The sequence below is a fragment of the Balaenoptera physalus genome, assembly GCF_965194825.1.
Source record: "Balaenoptera physalus genome assembly, chromosome: 4".
Classification (NCBI taxonomy): domain Eukaryota; kingdom Metazoa; phylum Chordata; class Mammalia; order Artiodactyla; family Balaenopteridae; genus Balaenoptera; species Balaenoptera physalus.
Window position 1 is genome coordinate 120,173,811 of NC_138891.1, and position 14,385 is coordinate 120,188,195.

Consider the following 14,385-nt stretch of genomic DNA (forward strand, 5'->3'; position numbering starts at 1 on the left):
TTAATTGAAGTACGGTTGATTTGCAATATCATGTAAGTTTCAGGTGTACAGCACAGAGATTCAGTTATACATATATATGTATATATTCTTTTTCAAATTCGTTTCCCTTATAGGTTATTATATAGTATCAAGTATAGTTCCCTGTGCTGTACAGTAGATCCTCGCTGGTTATCTATTTTATACATAGTAGTGTGTATATGTTAATCCCAGTCTCCTAAATTATCCCTCCTCACACTCCCCTTTCCCCTTTGGTAACCATAAATTTGTTTTCTGTGTCTGTGAGTGTCTTTCTGTTTTGGAAATAAGTTAATTGTGTTTTCTTTTTTTCTTTTAGAATTCCACATATAAGTGATATCATATGATATTTGCCTTTCTCTATCTGGCTTTCTTCACTTAATATGATAATCTCTAGGTCCATCCATGTTGCTGCAAATGGCATTATTTCATTCTTTTTTATGGCATCACGTTCTTATTTAATGTTTATTCAAGAATAGAAGTGTTGGGACTTCCCTGGTGGTCCAGTGGGTAAGATTCCACGCTCCCAATGCAGGGGGCCCGGGTTTGATCCCTGGTCAGGGTACTAGATCCCTCATGCGTGCCACAACTAAGAAGTCTGCATGCCGCAACTAAAAAAAACAAAATGATCGCACGTGCCGCAACTAAGACCTGGTGCAACCATAAATAAATAAATAAATAAACAAATAAATATTTTAAAAAAAGAATAAAAAAGTGCTTTCTTTTTTTTTTTTTAGTCATCTTTTTATTATATACTGGTACTGCATTGAATATGAAGTAAGGATGTTGTTAACTTTGTTCAAAAACTTTTATCCAAAAATTAGATAACAATTTGTTTCATAGAAAAAGATGAATTATATGTGCAAATTCATGCTTCCTGGTTGTATCAGGGTAAATTCTTTTTTTTTAAAATTTATTTATTTATTTAGGCCAATTCTGGGTGACTTTTTTTTTTTCCACACACACACACAGTATTTTATTTTTACAAGAGATAAATAGACTGACACCAAGCATTGTAAATGGATGACCACAATAAAAGCAACGATTGCAATTGCCAAACACGAAACACACTCATACTATGTCATAATATTGACATTCAGTCCAGTAATCCTCCACTGTAACAGCTCCTTTACTTTGCAGTGAAAATTGATTTGTATATTTTTTGCCTCTGAGTCCTTGTGGGGATTTTTTTTTTTATTCAGTCACAAAAATAATCATCCTCATCAGTTTACTCAGTCCCACGTAATTAATTTTTTTTTCATCTTGATCTTTTGTTAGCACTTTTATGAGTTCATCAGTTTTCCATTAGAGTTCTGAAAATGCTTATTCATTCAGTTCAGCAGTATAGTCAGTTACCAGAAACCTGTACTTGTCAGAGTCTTTTCCATGAATTCCCTGAAGATGAAACCCTTTTATAGGAACATATTTGCAAAAGCATCAGAGTACACCCAGAACTGTCTGTAAATGACAAAAGACTTAAAAATGACCACAGTTAAAGATTTGATGAAAGTTCATAATAATGCAATTGACAAGGAAATTTAGTTATTTCTGAGATATACATTTTAAAGTAATAACTAGAATTATGACTTATAACATTATACCAGAACATATAAGATTTTTAGAAATTTCATGTAATGTCTGAAACATTTATATTAACATATTTCCATACAAATAACCCAAAGAAAGTTTAGTATTAGTTGTTTTGTTTGTTTGTTTTTTTATACTGCAGGTTCTTATTAGTCATCAATTTTATACACGTCAGTGTATACATGTCAATCCCAACTGCCCAATTCAGCACACCACCATCCCCACCCCGCTGTGGTTTTCCGCAGTGTCCATACGTCTGTTCTCTACATCTGTGTCTCAACTTGGTGTCCATACGTCTGTTCTCTACATCTGTGTCTCAACTTGGTGTCCGTACGTCTGTTCTCTACATCTGTGTCTCAACTTCTGCCCTGCAAACCGGTTCTCTACTTCTTTTGTGTAGAGGATTTCTAGATTGGGAGAAGATTTTGTTTTTAATTATATTTCCCCAACACTCAGCTGGGTGGTGCCCTCTTTCTTCCTCCTTCTTTGTACTTGGGCATGTTGGCAAAAGCTGCAGCCACCGTCTTGGACCGTGCAGGTGACCTTGCAAATGAAAACCATTCTGGGATGGCTAAGGGTGGTTGAGGAAAAAGATAGGAGGAACCTTGGTCCCTGATGACTACTGAACCACTGTACCAGCCCCAAATTTCCTATCTTTAGACTTCTTTTATATACAAAGAAATAAAATTCTCTTACTTGAGCCACTGTTATTTTGGTTTTTCTGTTAAACAAGGCTGAAACTTATTCTAACTGATACACTGCCAAAAAGAATAACTTCAGATAAAATGTAGCCAAATCAGCTTTCTTATTTAAGCCTCCTCTAACATTCAACTGGCTTTTTGCTTACATGCATGTAAGTCAACTGACTTAGTTAGCAAGACATACATTTTGTAACCTGTTTATTTTTGGTCTTTTACCATGAAGCCATTTACTCAAATTTAAATGTTCTCTCAGTGCATTTCTGGCTTTAAAAAATGACTAAGTTGAACTTTTGATTATACATGTCTTTATCTTTTTCAGGCAAAAATATTAAATTTTGGGGAAAAAAATCAGAACAATTGTTTTTCCCCTAGTTGGAGCACAATTTTTGGGGGGTGTCTTTCCATTCATATAATACCTAACACTGTACATTGAAAGATTTTAATATCGTAGAAAAACTTGGTTCTTCCATGAAATTCTTTAAATTCTTGATAATTTTTTCACAGTAGACATCATTATGAATGAAAAACAGCCAACAAATGGGCACCTGTTGTCTTTTAACACTGCAGATTTTACAGAAACTTTTTAAAAGTTATAATCCTTTTTGTCTTTTACTGGTTTACCTTTTGTCTTTACTGGTTGCCCTAGCTCCCCCTATATTTGTGTCTTTTATTAACTAGTCCTATTAAATCTTTACTATATTTAATGCAGTATTTGTGCTAGTTGCTATGTGTATTTTGATATTTTTATTTAGAGGTTTTGTTTGCTGTTTGATACTAGTTGTTACTTTGTGTTACAGATATCCTTTACCCCCTCTTAATATTTTACAGCAGTACGTTTTTTTGTAACGTGAGACTGCAGAATTTCTTCCTTTTGTTATTCTTTATGTGATGGATTACAACACAAAAAAGTTACCCTGCCATTTAAGTGCTTAGAACTGAATGTTTCTGCAGATCTGTGGCATTTGTCTCTCTAGTGTGATATATAAAGGTGTAATTAAGACAGATTTCTGTTAATCTAATCAAGTTTGCTGTTAGTTGTGCATTAGCAGTATAAAAGCTAATATATACTATATGGTCTTGCAACAGTTTTAAAGCCTCTGCATAATTGATAATAAAAATGCATGACCATTTTGTTTTTAATACTTTTAAAATTATAAAAAAAAAAATTAAATTTTGGCCAGGACATGGAAGCAACCTAAGTGTCCATCAACAGATGAATGGATAAAGAAGATGTGGCACATATATACAATGGAATATTACTCAGCCATAAAAAGGAACGAAACTGAGTTATTTGTAGTGAGGTGGATGGACCTAGAGACTGTCATACAGGGTGAAGTAAGTCAGAAAGAGAAAAACAAATACCATATGCTAACACATATATATGGAATCTAAAAAAAAAAAAAAAGAAAGAAAATGGTCAGAAGAACCTAGGGACCTGGGGCAAGACGGGAATAAAGATGCAGACCTACTAGAGAATGGACTTGAGGACACAGGGAGGGGGAAGGGTAAGCTGGGACAAAGTGAGAGAGTGGCATGGACATATATACACTACCAAACGTAAAATAGATAAGTAGTGGGAAGCAGCTGCATAGCACAGGGAGATCAGCTCGGTGCTTTGTGACCACCTAGAGGGGTGGGATAGGGAGGGTGGGAGGGAGGGAGATGCAAGAGGGAAGAGATATGGGGACATATGTATATGTATAACTGATTCACTTTGTTATAAAGGAGAAACTGACACACCATTGTAAAGCAATTATACTCTAATAAAGATGTTAAAATATATATATATATTCCTTAGTCACAGCAGAATTAAAAAAATAAATAAACAAACAAATAAATAAATAAAAACTCTAAAAAAAAATTAAATTTTGGTCAAGTTTTAAGCATCAGTCTTCCATTCATGCCTATGTTGGAATGGGCTTAAAATGTTCTTAAGGGAAATCTTGACCCTTTTGTCAGCTCACTTCTATGCAGAAGTAGCTAGATCTTCTACCTCCACATGGGATGGAAACACTCTTCAGCTTATGTTAAAAGTTGTTAATTCAGTGCTAACTTTGCTGATGATTAAAAGTCATTATTCTGTCCTAAAGCAGCACCTGAGAATGTCCTCAGGCACTTGTCAGGAAGTGTAACATTAAATTCACAACCACTCGGTATGATGCAAAAGCCCACTGAGAAGAGTGATATTTATGGAGGACAGCTTGAAAAATATGCAGTCCTTCCTTTCCTCAGATGATCTGAAATCCATCCTTAACTTAAACAGACTGTGGCGGGGCTACTTATCTAGATTTCATTGTGTTTTGGTCCCTTGTACAATTGCTTGTATTCAGTTATGTTTTGTGATTATGACTTCTGCCTGTGTTTAAAGATATTATAAATAGCACTGTGAACTTACAGTGACTACTGTAAGGCTATTATTGGGTCAGTTATTCATTACTTGGCATGGTGTTTTCTTTATGAGGTCACATGCAATGACTTTCTCTGGTTTCATTACCTAACTTTGTGTGCTCTTTGAGTGAGTGACTAGTTAATTTTTATTGAGCAATTGGTTTATTTTTATGGACCTTGCATTATTGCGGGCATATAATTTGTTAAGTCCAATGACATCTTTTTCTGAAGCAAGGGACATCGAAATAAATACCTGGCCTAATGTAGCTTCCCCTTTCACACTTTCACATATTTTTCATGATTGCTATCCCAGTGACTTTTTCCTCTCTGTCTCCTCTCTTTGGCCTTGTCTCTTTGAGGTAAGGGCAAAGAAGGATACTTGGTTCATCCTGTTTTTCTTAGCAGGATAAATATATATATATATATATATATATATATATAATTTTTAGAGTGGAGAAGTTTCATTGAGCTTCTAGAAAAAAGAGCTTCAAAACTGACAGTCTTTTAGAATGATTATGTTAAGAAAAACTAGAGATTTTTTTCAGGTTAATAATTTAGCTAATTTTTAAACCTGTTTAGAATTCTTATTTTCTTCACTTATTATCTTAATTGGTAATGCATCTACACAACTAAATCAAAAGGAACCAAAGGATATGCAATGAAAAGTCTCTCCCATCTCACATCCTCAAATTTCTTTCCGTATAAGTTGCCAATGTTATTTCTTTTGTTCCCATATTTTTTGTATAAACAAATATATATAAATTCTTTAAAAATTTTTTATGGTAATATACTTATCACACTGTGCTACCACGTTTATCAAAACCACTCTATATTAGAGCTTTCTCCCTATCAGTACATAAAGCATTTCCCCATTCTTTGCTCTGGTTGACAAGTATTCTATGGCTATACTTTATTTAGCCAGTTCCCTATTCATGGTCATTTTGGTTTTCTAATCCCTTTTAAAAAAATATTAACACAAACAATATTTTATTGGATGACTTTGTACAGAGCCAATTTGCCTGTTTGAGTATATCTGTAAGATAAGTAATAGAGCCAGTAGTATAACTTTGGCTCACATTTTACATGCACTTTAAGTTTTGATGGGCATTGCCAACATGCTGTTCATAGAAGTAATACTACTTTACCGTCCCCTAGCTATTTTATTATTGCTTCTGTGGCCCTCAGAGTATCAAATGACTTTATATCATTTGAGTGCAATTCAGAATTAACCATAGATGGTCTTTGCCCACAAGAACTAACATTCAAAAGAGATAATTTTTTTTCCAAGCATATATATATATTTTTTTTTTAATTGACTGACTTTTTGTAATTTATTTGCCCACATTTCTTTGCCTTGGCTTAGAAAAATCTGGAAGAGTGAGTGTAATGAAACAGGCAGAAACAGCTAGAATGGTAGTTAACAAATGATAGTCCTCCCTCGCCTCAGAACCCATCATGTTGTCACAGATGTCTCTTGGCCCTGGATTTAAAGAGGCCTGTGACTACTGACTAGCACCACGCAGGAGATGGGAGTGGGGACGGATGAGCTGGAAGCCTGGTGTCTAAAAGTGGAAGCTTAACCATAGCCTTGCCCAGGACAACTTTCCAAACTACGAATTACTCTTGACTTTAAAAAAAAGTCCCCATTTCCCATGAAGGATTCTGATGTGGAAGAATAAAAAGGCGAATTACAAATAGCATCCTGTGCACTGGCTATTGAAGAAAGAGCCATGAAGGAATATCTAGTCTCACCAGTGGTGGGTCCAGAAACGTAGCTCTGTCTCCAAATGGCTTCAACTCATTTCTGCTCATCTTATTTTACCTGTGAAATAGAAGGACATATATGCTTTTCTCTTTGTCAAAACAGTGTTTCAGAGAGTTTAAGTGGTTTGCCTGGCATCCCACGGTGGAGTTGTGGCTGAGACAGAGAAGGAACTTGAGAAACTTGTTCTACTCGCCTTTATTACAGGCCTCAGGACACCCTTCTCACTCATCAGAAGCCAGAACTCTGCCTCCCTCTCAGGGCCCTCCCTCCAAAAGTTGTTCCCACACTAGTATTCTGGGTTTTTTGTTTTGTTCTCAGATTAATCCTTTTCAAAAATCTACACTCTAATGCAATGGAATTAGATGCTCATCTGGAAACACACACTATTCTTTTCCATCTCTTGTCTTTGTGCTCTTGCGTGCCAGCAAGGTTCTCTTCCCCATTTACTGCACATCAAAATTCTAGCTGCACTGTGCATTCAGTAAATTTTCCCTAACGCTGCCCCAACAAACTATGTAATTTTTGCCTTGTCCAAACGCATGCTGCACTTTCTTGAATCTCTCATCCAGCATTCTGGACAGAGCTATTCATATTTATGAATTTGCCTCTCATATTCACCTGCATTGGATTATAAGCCCTTTTATGACACAAACCATTATCCTTATATCCAATGCAGTGCCTGGCTCACCTGAGGGGCTTACACACACACACACACACACACGAATGTATTTAGCATAAGCATAAAAGCAGTTATGATTGAAGTAGGTGAATGAATGAAAAAGTGTAACTTTCCTCCTATAAGTTGAATGGTAGAGGACATTTTTAGTAACTGATGCTGTATATTTGCAACGAGAAGATATTGTTTCCTCCATTTCTAATGAGCCAGTGGTTCTCAATGACATCGGGATCACCTAGATAGACTTCTTAAACTCAGGTTGCTGTCCCCCTCCCCCGAATTTGATTCAGTAGATCTAAGACTGTATTTCTAATAAATTCCCGGGGGATGCTGATGCCGCAGGTTCAGGCACTAGATTTCGAGACCCATTGTAATAAGCTATAGTAATAGTGTGAGTGTAATAACAGTGTAGTAACATAATTATGCCTCTGTTACTTTTGTCCAGTTAGCCCTGATCTGTTTACCCAGGGGGATGTTTGAGAGACCCAGAAACAGTTTGGACTGTGCCAGTGTGTCAGTGGTCTTTGACTGATGAGAAGATCAACCTTCCTGACTGGCATTGTTTTGAAATTATTGCTCCCTTGAGCCTGTGAGGGAGTCCGTAAATCCATACAGTAAATCCTTTTACTGGAGTCCTCAACTCCCAGAGAAAGGACAGTAGCAGTTGAAGGTCAAGCACTGTTTAGACTTCAATACTCTGTTTCAATAAGGCCTGGGATGCCATACACCATGTACAGGTCATGTGCTGTGCTGACAGGGAACCTGTGTGGTCCTGTTATGGAGTCCAAGCTCGTACTGTTCGCTGCACGACAGGCCAGTAAATCGAGAGACGAGGTGTTGGGGCAAGGAATAGAGACTTTATTCAGAAAGCTGGCAGATAGAGAAGATGGCAGACTAGTGTCCCAAAGAACCATCTTACCTGAGTTAGAATTCAGGTTTCTTTTATACTAAAAGGGGAGGGGGTGTGGCTAGTTGTTGCAAACTTCTTGGTCCTGGAGTCCTTTGTTCTTGCAGCTGTCCAAGTAGGTCTTGTCACAATGTTCCTATAAAACTCCAACAAGGCAATTATTTTCTGTTCTGCAACTTTTTATTATACCTTTAAAGGTCAAGCCTGGGAGGCAGAGCCTTGAGAATGAACTATCAGGTATATCTTAGGCTACTGGGAGTCAGGTTTATTCTTCTCTGTTAAGGTCCTAATGCCTAGATTTCAAAAGAATGAGGGCACAAGAACGTAATTTGTGGGATCCAGTGCAAAATGAAAATGAGGGATCCTTTGATAAAAAATTATGTAGAATTTCAAGATGGCAACAGCAGAGCAGAGAGCAAGTGTGGGACCCTTCTGAGTGCCCAGGTCACATGTCCATGAAGTTGGTCTTAACCTTGGCCATGCAAAGACTTCCAGCCATTTCTGGAAGAGAAAGCAAATGCCAGGGAAAGACTGAGTGAGGCTGGGGGGAGTTGTATGACTCAGGTGTAGATGGTGGGGCAGGAGGCTGGTGTTAGAGCTGACTTTCCTGGCCCTTTTCTCTCTCCATGTTGTTATGGTGTGTGGCTCTTTTTCCGCCTTGGAACAGAGCAGTGAAGGGTTGGCATGTCCCTCGGGTATATGGACTATGATGGTCTAAGGAAGAATGTCAAGGACACCACCAGCCCATCACCCCAGTGGAGCAATGAATAGCCCGCTGGCTGGGAGCAGCAGACCCCCAGCCCACTCCCCCCGCCGCCCCAGAGCTCACCAGGGCTTAGAGTTGATGATGTTTTCCTTATTTACTCCATCTTTTTCCTTTTATTTGTTTAAAAAACTACATATATTATTTTTTTCTCGGAAGCAATTGTATTTATTTAAAAAAAATTAAAGGAATCCCTATGTTTTCCACGAAAGGCCTACTAGATTACCATCCTTGGGAGCCAGCATCTGTGCCATCCGTCTTGGTGTCCTTATTCCCAGCACAGCACCAGATCCCCAGACAAAGTGAGGTACAATTATGTTGAAAAATTGAACCAAATTGTTTTTGGCATTTGCTCTGAAGCTTCAGATTCTCTTCTAGCACGGTGTTAGTGTTTAAATATTAAAAAAGAAGATAGCTAATTTTGGCACACATTTGGGTGATGACTTAAGGTTTTTGCCAAGCTTTATTATGGAATTTTTCTTGGTATAATAAAAACCCTTTGCTGGACTTTGAGGAGCGGTAATTTGATACAAAGTAGCCGTGTGATCTGGGTAGCCAGTTAAGGAGTGTGGGCCTTATTTTCCTTATGCAATAATTTGTCATTTAATTGAGCAATCAATTAGTTAATACCCATTTATTGAGTCAGATTTTGCTAAGCACAGAGGATGCTTTTTTAAAAAAATTTATTTAATTTATGTTTTGCTGCGTTGGGTGTTTGTTGCTACGCGTGGGCTTTCTCTAGTTGCTGCGAGCGGGGGCTACTCTTCGTTGAGGTGCGCAGGCTTCTCATTGCGGTGGCTTCTCTTGTTGCGGAGCATGGGCTCTAGGCATGCGGGCTTCAGTAGTTGTGGCATGTGAGCTCAGTGGTTGTGGCTCTCAGGCTCCAGAGCGCAGGCTCAGTAGTTGTGGCGCATGGGCTTAGTTTCTCCGAGGCATGTGGCATCTTCCAGGACCAGGGATCGAACCCGTGTTCCCTGCATTGGCAGGCAGATTCTTAACCACTGCGCCACCAGGGAAGTCCCGAGGATCCTTCTTCTAAAGTATTTTTTTTATTGAGGTAACATTGGTTTATAACATTATATAAGTTTCATGAGTAAAACATTATCTTTTGACTTCTGTGTATGCTACAGCATGTTCACCGCAAAAAGTTTGGTTTCCATCTGTCACCCTACAGTTGACCTCCTTTACCCATTTCCCCCTTTCCCCCCTTCCCCTCTGGTAACCACTACTCTGTTCTCTGTATCTATATGTTCATTTATTTAATTTATTATTATTATATTTCATATATGAGTGAAATCATATGGTATTTGTCTTTCTCCATTTGACTTATTTCACTTAGCATAATACCCTCAAGGTCCATCCATGTTGTCACAAATGGCAAGTTTCATTCTTTTTAATGGCTGAATAATATTCCATTGTATTTATATACCACATCTTGTTTATCCATTCATCCATTAATGGGCACTTACATTGTTTCCATATCTTGGCTATTGTAAATAACGTTTTGATGAATGTAGGGGTGCATATATCTTTTCAAATTAGTGTTTTTGTTTTCTTTGTATAAATACCCAGAAGTGAAATAGCTGGATCATATTCTATTTTTAATTTTTTGAGGAATCTCCATACTGTTTTCTGTAATGGCTGCACCAGTTTACATTCCTACCAACAGTGTACAGGGGTTCCCTTTTCTTTACATCTTTGCCAACACTTGTTGTTCCTTGCCTTTTTGATAATAGCTGTTCTAACAGGCGTGAGATGATATTTCATTGTGGTTTTGATTTGTGTTTCCCTAATAATTAGTGACGATCATCTTTTCATGCAAGCACAGAGGATGTTAACACAAATAGACATAAGTACTAGTTCACACCTTCTTAACAACTGGTGCTCATGGACGTGTAAAGAAATAATAATATGGTTGTGACACATGCCAGAATGGTAGCAATAGGAATAAAGGCTCTGTGAACCTAGAAAAGGAGCCCCCTCTCTCTGCTTGGGGAGTTAAGACAGATTTCACAAAGGGAAGTGTACCTGAGGAGTGTCTCCAGAAGTGGTGGATGAGTGCCCCAGAAATGGCCTCAAATTTTTCCTTTTAAGTTTGTCAGAATAGAAGAGGCTCTAAAGCTCCTTCCAGGGCTACCATATTAAGATACAGTAGTGCCAGCTTATCTGTGGGGAATATATTCCAAGACCCCCAGTGGGTGCCTAAAACTACAGATAGTACCAAACACCCTGTATATACTATGTTTTTTCCTATACACCCATACACACCTATGATAAAGTTTAACTTATAAATTAGGCACAGTAAGAGAGTAACAACAATAACTAATAATAAAATAGAACAATTATAATAATACACTGTAATAAAAGTTTTGTGAATATGGTCTTTCTCTCTCAAAATCTATTACTGTACAAATTTAAGGCCTTTTCCACCTTCACTAACCACTTCTCCTGCTCTGTGGCTGTAACTTTTGCAGTTTGAAGTACGGCAGGAAAACAACAGCACAAATTTCTTTTTCCTTCTTCATAATTTCATGGATAGAAGATTCTTTCTTACGTAGGTCTTAGCAACCTCAGCATACAATTTTTTCCTTTCCTTAAGTTGAGAACTTTCACCTTTGCACTTAAAGGAAGCCCTTTATGGCTTCCCTTTGGCATATTCAAATTGCCAGCATCACTACTCTTTCACTTTGGGACCATTATTAAGTAAAACAAGGGTTCCTTGAACACAAGCACTATGATATAGTGACAGTCAGTCTGATAACTGAGTGATTCAGATCCCTGGCTGGAGGGAACAGGACCACGCAAGAGTTCCTTCCTCATGCCACTCAGAAGGGGCTTGCTATTTAAAACTTACGCATTGTTTATTTCTGGAAATTTCCATTTAATATATTTGGACCGCAGTTGACCAAGTGTAACTGAGATCATGGAAAGCAAAACCATGTATAAAGGGGGAATACTGTGCTAGGATCTAAGAGGTAGCCTGAAAGATGTTCGAGAGTAGTACAATACTTGTTTCTGTATGCTCTTATTTTTTCTCTCAGGCACTGGCTATCTCCTATTCCAAGACATAACTGTTTGGACTACACGGTTCTGTTTGCTGTAGTGAGCAGACTGCTCTTTCATATTTTTATTTTATTTATTTATTTTTATTTTATAAATTTATTTATTATTTTTGGCTGTGTTGGGTCTTTGTTGCTGTGCACGGGCGTTCTCTAATTGCAGCGAGCGGTGGGGGCTACTCTTCGTTGTGGTGCACGGGCTTCTCATTGCGGTGGCTTCTCTTGTTGCGGAGCACAGACTGTAGAGCGCACGGGCTTCAGTAGATGTGGCATGTGGGCTCAGTAGTTGCGGCGCATGGGCTTAGTTGCTCCACAGCATGTGGGATCTTCCCGGACCAGGGCTTGAACCTGTGTCCCCTGAATTGGCAGGCAGATTCTTAACCACTGTGCCACCAGGGAAGCCCCATATTTTTATTAAGGAGCATAATTTCTGTCCTCGCCACCCCCATATACTGGTTTCATTTTTTTCCCTCTACTTTCTTGTTTTTTCAGAGATCCTTGAAAAAGCCTTGTTTTACAGAACCCTCTTGAGCAAGAGCTAATTAGTTTTCTCAGCAAGATTAAAGGTGAATCATCCTCAAAACTCATAGACCTCTTGAACTTCTAGTAAGAGTCTCTTGTCTTCTGATGAAAATTTTTGCTGATTGTTATTTGTTATGCAAACAGCTTCCCTAACTCTCCAGACAGTGGAAGGGAATCTGTTTCTAAAGAAACTACGTAAGATTTAAGAATTTTGCGATTATATTACGGAAACATTTTCACTTGACTTAAAAAAAAATAAGGTATAAAGTTTAATCCTCCCAATTCTTTAGAATCTGAGACCTTGTTAAAAAGGGAGGCTGCCAAAGATCCAGAGCCCCTGCTATGGGCAGTTTTGACCTTGAACCTCTCTCTCTCTGTTCTCAAAATCGCTACAACAGAATTTTGAAGCTTTGTGGGCTTGAGAAAGACAGCAGATTCTTAGAACTTCAGGTTCTCTATCTACCAAATAAAAACATTAATTTCCATCCTATGATGCATGATGATGTCACTTCAATTTTATTCCCTCAATGTTGTTTTGAATAATGGGGGGTTGGTGTGGATAGGTGGAGAACATTCGTGTACGGGTTTTTTTTTTTTTTTTTTGCTTTTATAGTGTAACACACATAGTGTTTAATAAGGATCCTTTGGTGATTGCTTGTGTCATTATTGAAGGAAGCAGGGAATATTGAAGCAAGCAGAGAAGCTACTAAGTTTTGTGCTTTGCTATTTGGTACAAAGTTGCTGTGGCCTTCATCTCCCAAATTCTGCTCCAGCCCTGGGGGTGGGAGTGGTTTGAAAAATTAGATAGAAATAGGTTTGATGGGAGGCCAACACTTTCAGCCTACCCAAGAACCACCATTCACCACACCCCTATCCAGGCCCCCATAGTCTTTACACTGTTGGGGCAAAGACTGGTTTTTGTGTATTTTATGACATTGCTCTGTTTCCTTCTTTCCCCATTGACTCCTCCTTAAAAATTTTGGTCCCCGTGAGCAAAATATGCTGCTGTCAGCCCTCAGCAGTTCAAGGAAAGCTGAGAAGGTTGAAATATTTGAGTTTGATCTTCTCCGCTGTGTGTTTGTCCACAGATTCAAAAGCAAAATCCTAAGAGTTACTGAAACAGGGTTACTTAGTAACTGTCACAACTGCTAGGGCACCAGTATCCTCTCAGCTTACCTTCACCCATGTGGAAACTGTTTCTTTCAAATATTGCTTCTTTTGCTAAAGACAAAATAAAGATGAAGTATAATAACAAATTCCTAAGAAACATTGTACTATTTGCTCATTCAGACCAAGGTAAAGTCGTCCACTTAAAAAAACAAACAAACAAAAAGCCCCACCCTGCTCATCAGAATTTGCTTTTGTTTTCCTCCCTGTAATTTACTGCCTGGTTATGGTTTAATAACACAATATACTCTATTTCACTGCCCCCATAAAACTGGCGGGCTGAGAAACAGCCACGGTCAGATATGTTCCTGCTCTGGGTAAAGAAATAAAATCCTGAAGTTTAATTTTGGTGGAAGTGGAGTTGGGACATTATAAGGCAAATTGAGTTTATCAGACATTTTTGCTGAGATCAGGTTGCTAGCCACTCAAGCACTGCAGACCTCCCAGGTGCCCATCTCATCCAGCACACTCAAATGCTCTCACTTGGTTTAATTTCTGAACGCGAATTGGCGTTGTTAGTTTCAGGTGATACAATATTGCCAGAGTTAGGATTGAGTTGAATAGTGCTTCTAGAGGTTTTCCAGAGAAAACACTCTTGGGTACCAGAAGGGTTAAATCTACAGTGATTTCGATGTGGTTTTTACTTTCTGTTTTTTAAAAGAAGCATTTTTCACTTTGTGGGATTGAAGCGGATGCAGGAGGTGATGGGGTATAAAATCACTGAATTATAGGAGGTGTCTGTTTATGTGCCTGTTACAAAATGGGAGTTTTTATGACCTAAGGGTAAGTTTATGAATAGGCAGGTGAATGATGGTTGAAGAAACAGCATTCTTTA

At 38.2% G+C, this 14,385-nt stretch overlaps 1 long non-coding RNA gene across 1 annotated transcript; it reads left to right on the forward strand.

The window, feature by feature from the left end:
- Positions 1-8,410: 8,410 nt before the first annotated feature.
- Positions 8,411-13,491, forward strand: LOC309660214. Its single transcript, XR_014263279.1, has 2 exons — positions 8,411-9,109; positions 12,354-13,491. It is a non-coding gene; the product is annotated as an uncharacterized lncRNA (long non-coding RNA).
- Positions 13,492-14,385: the final 894 nt, after the last annotated feature.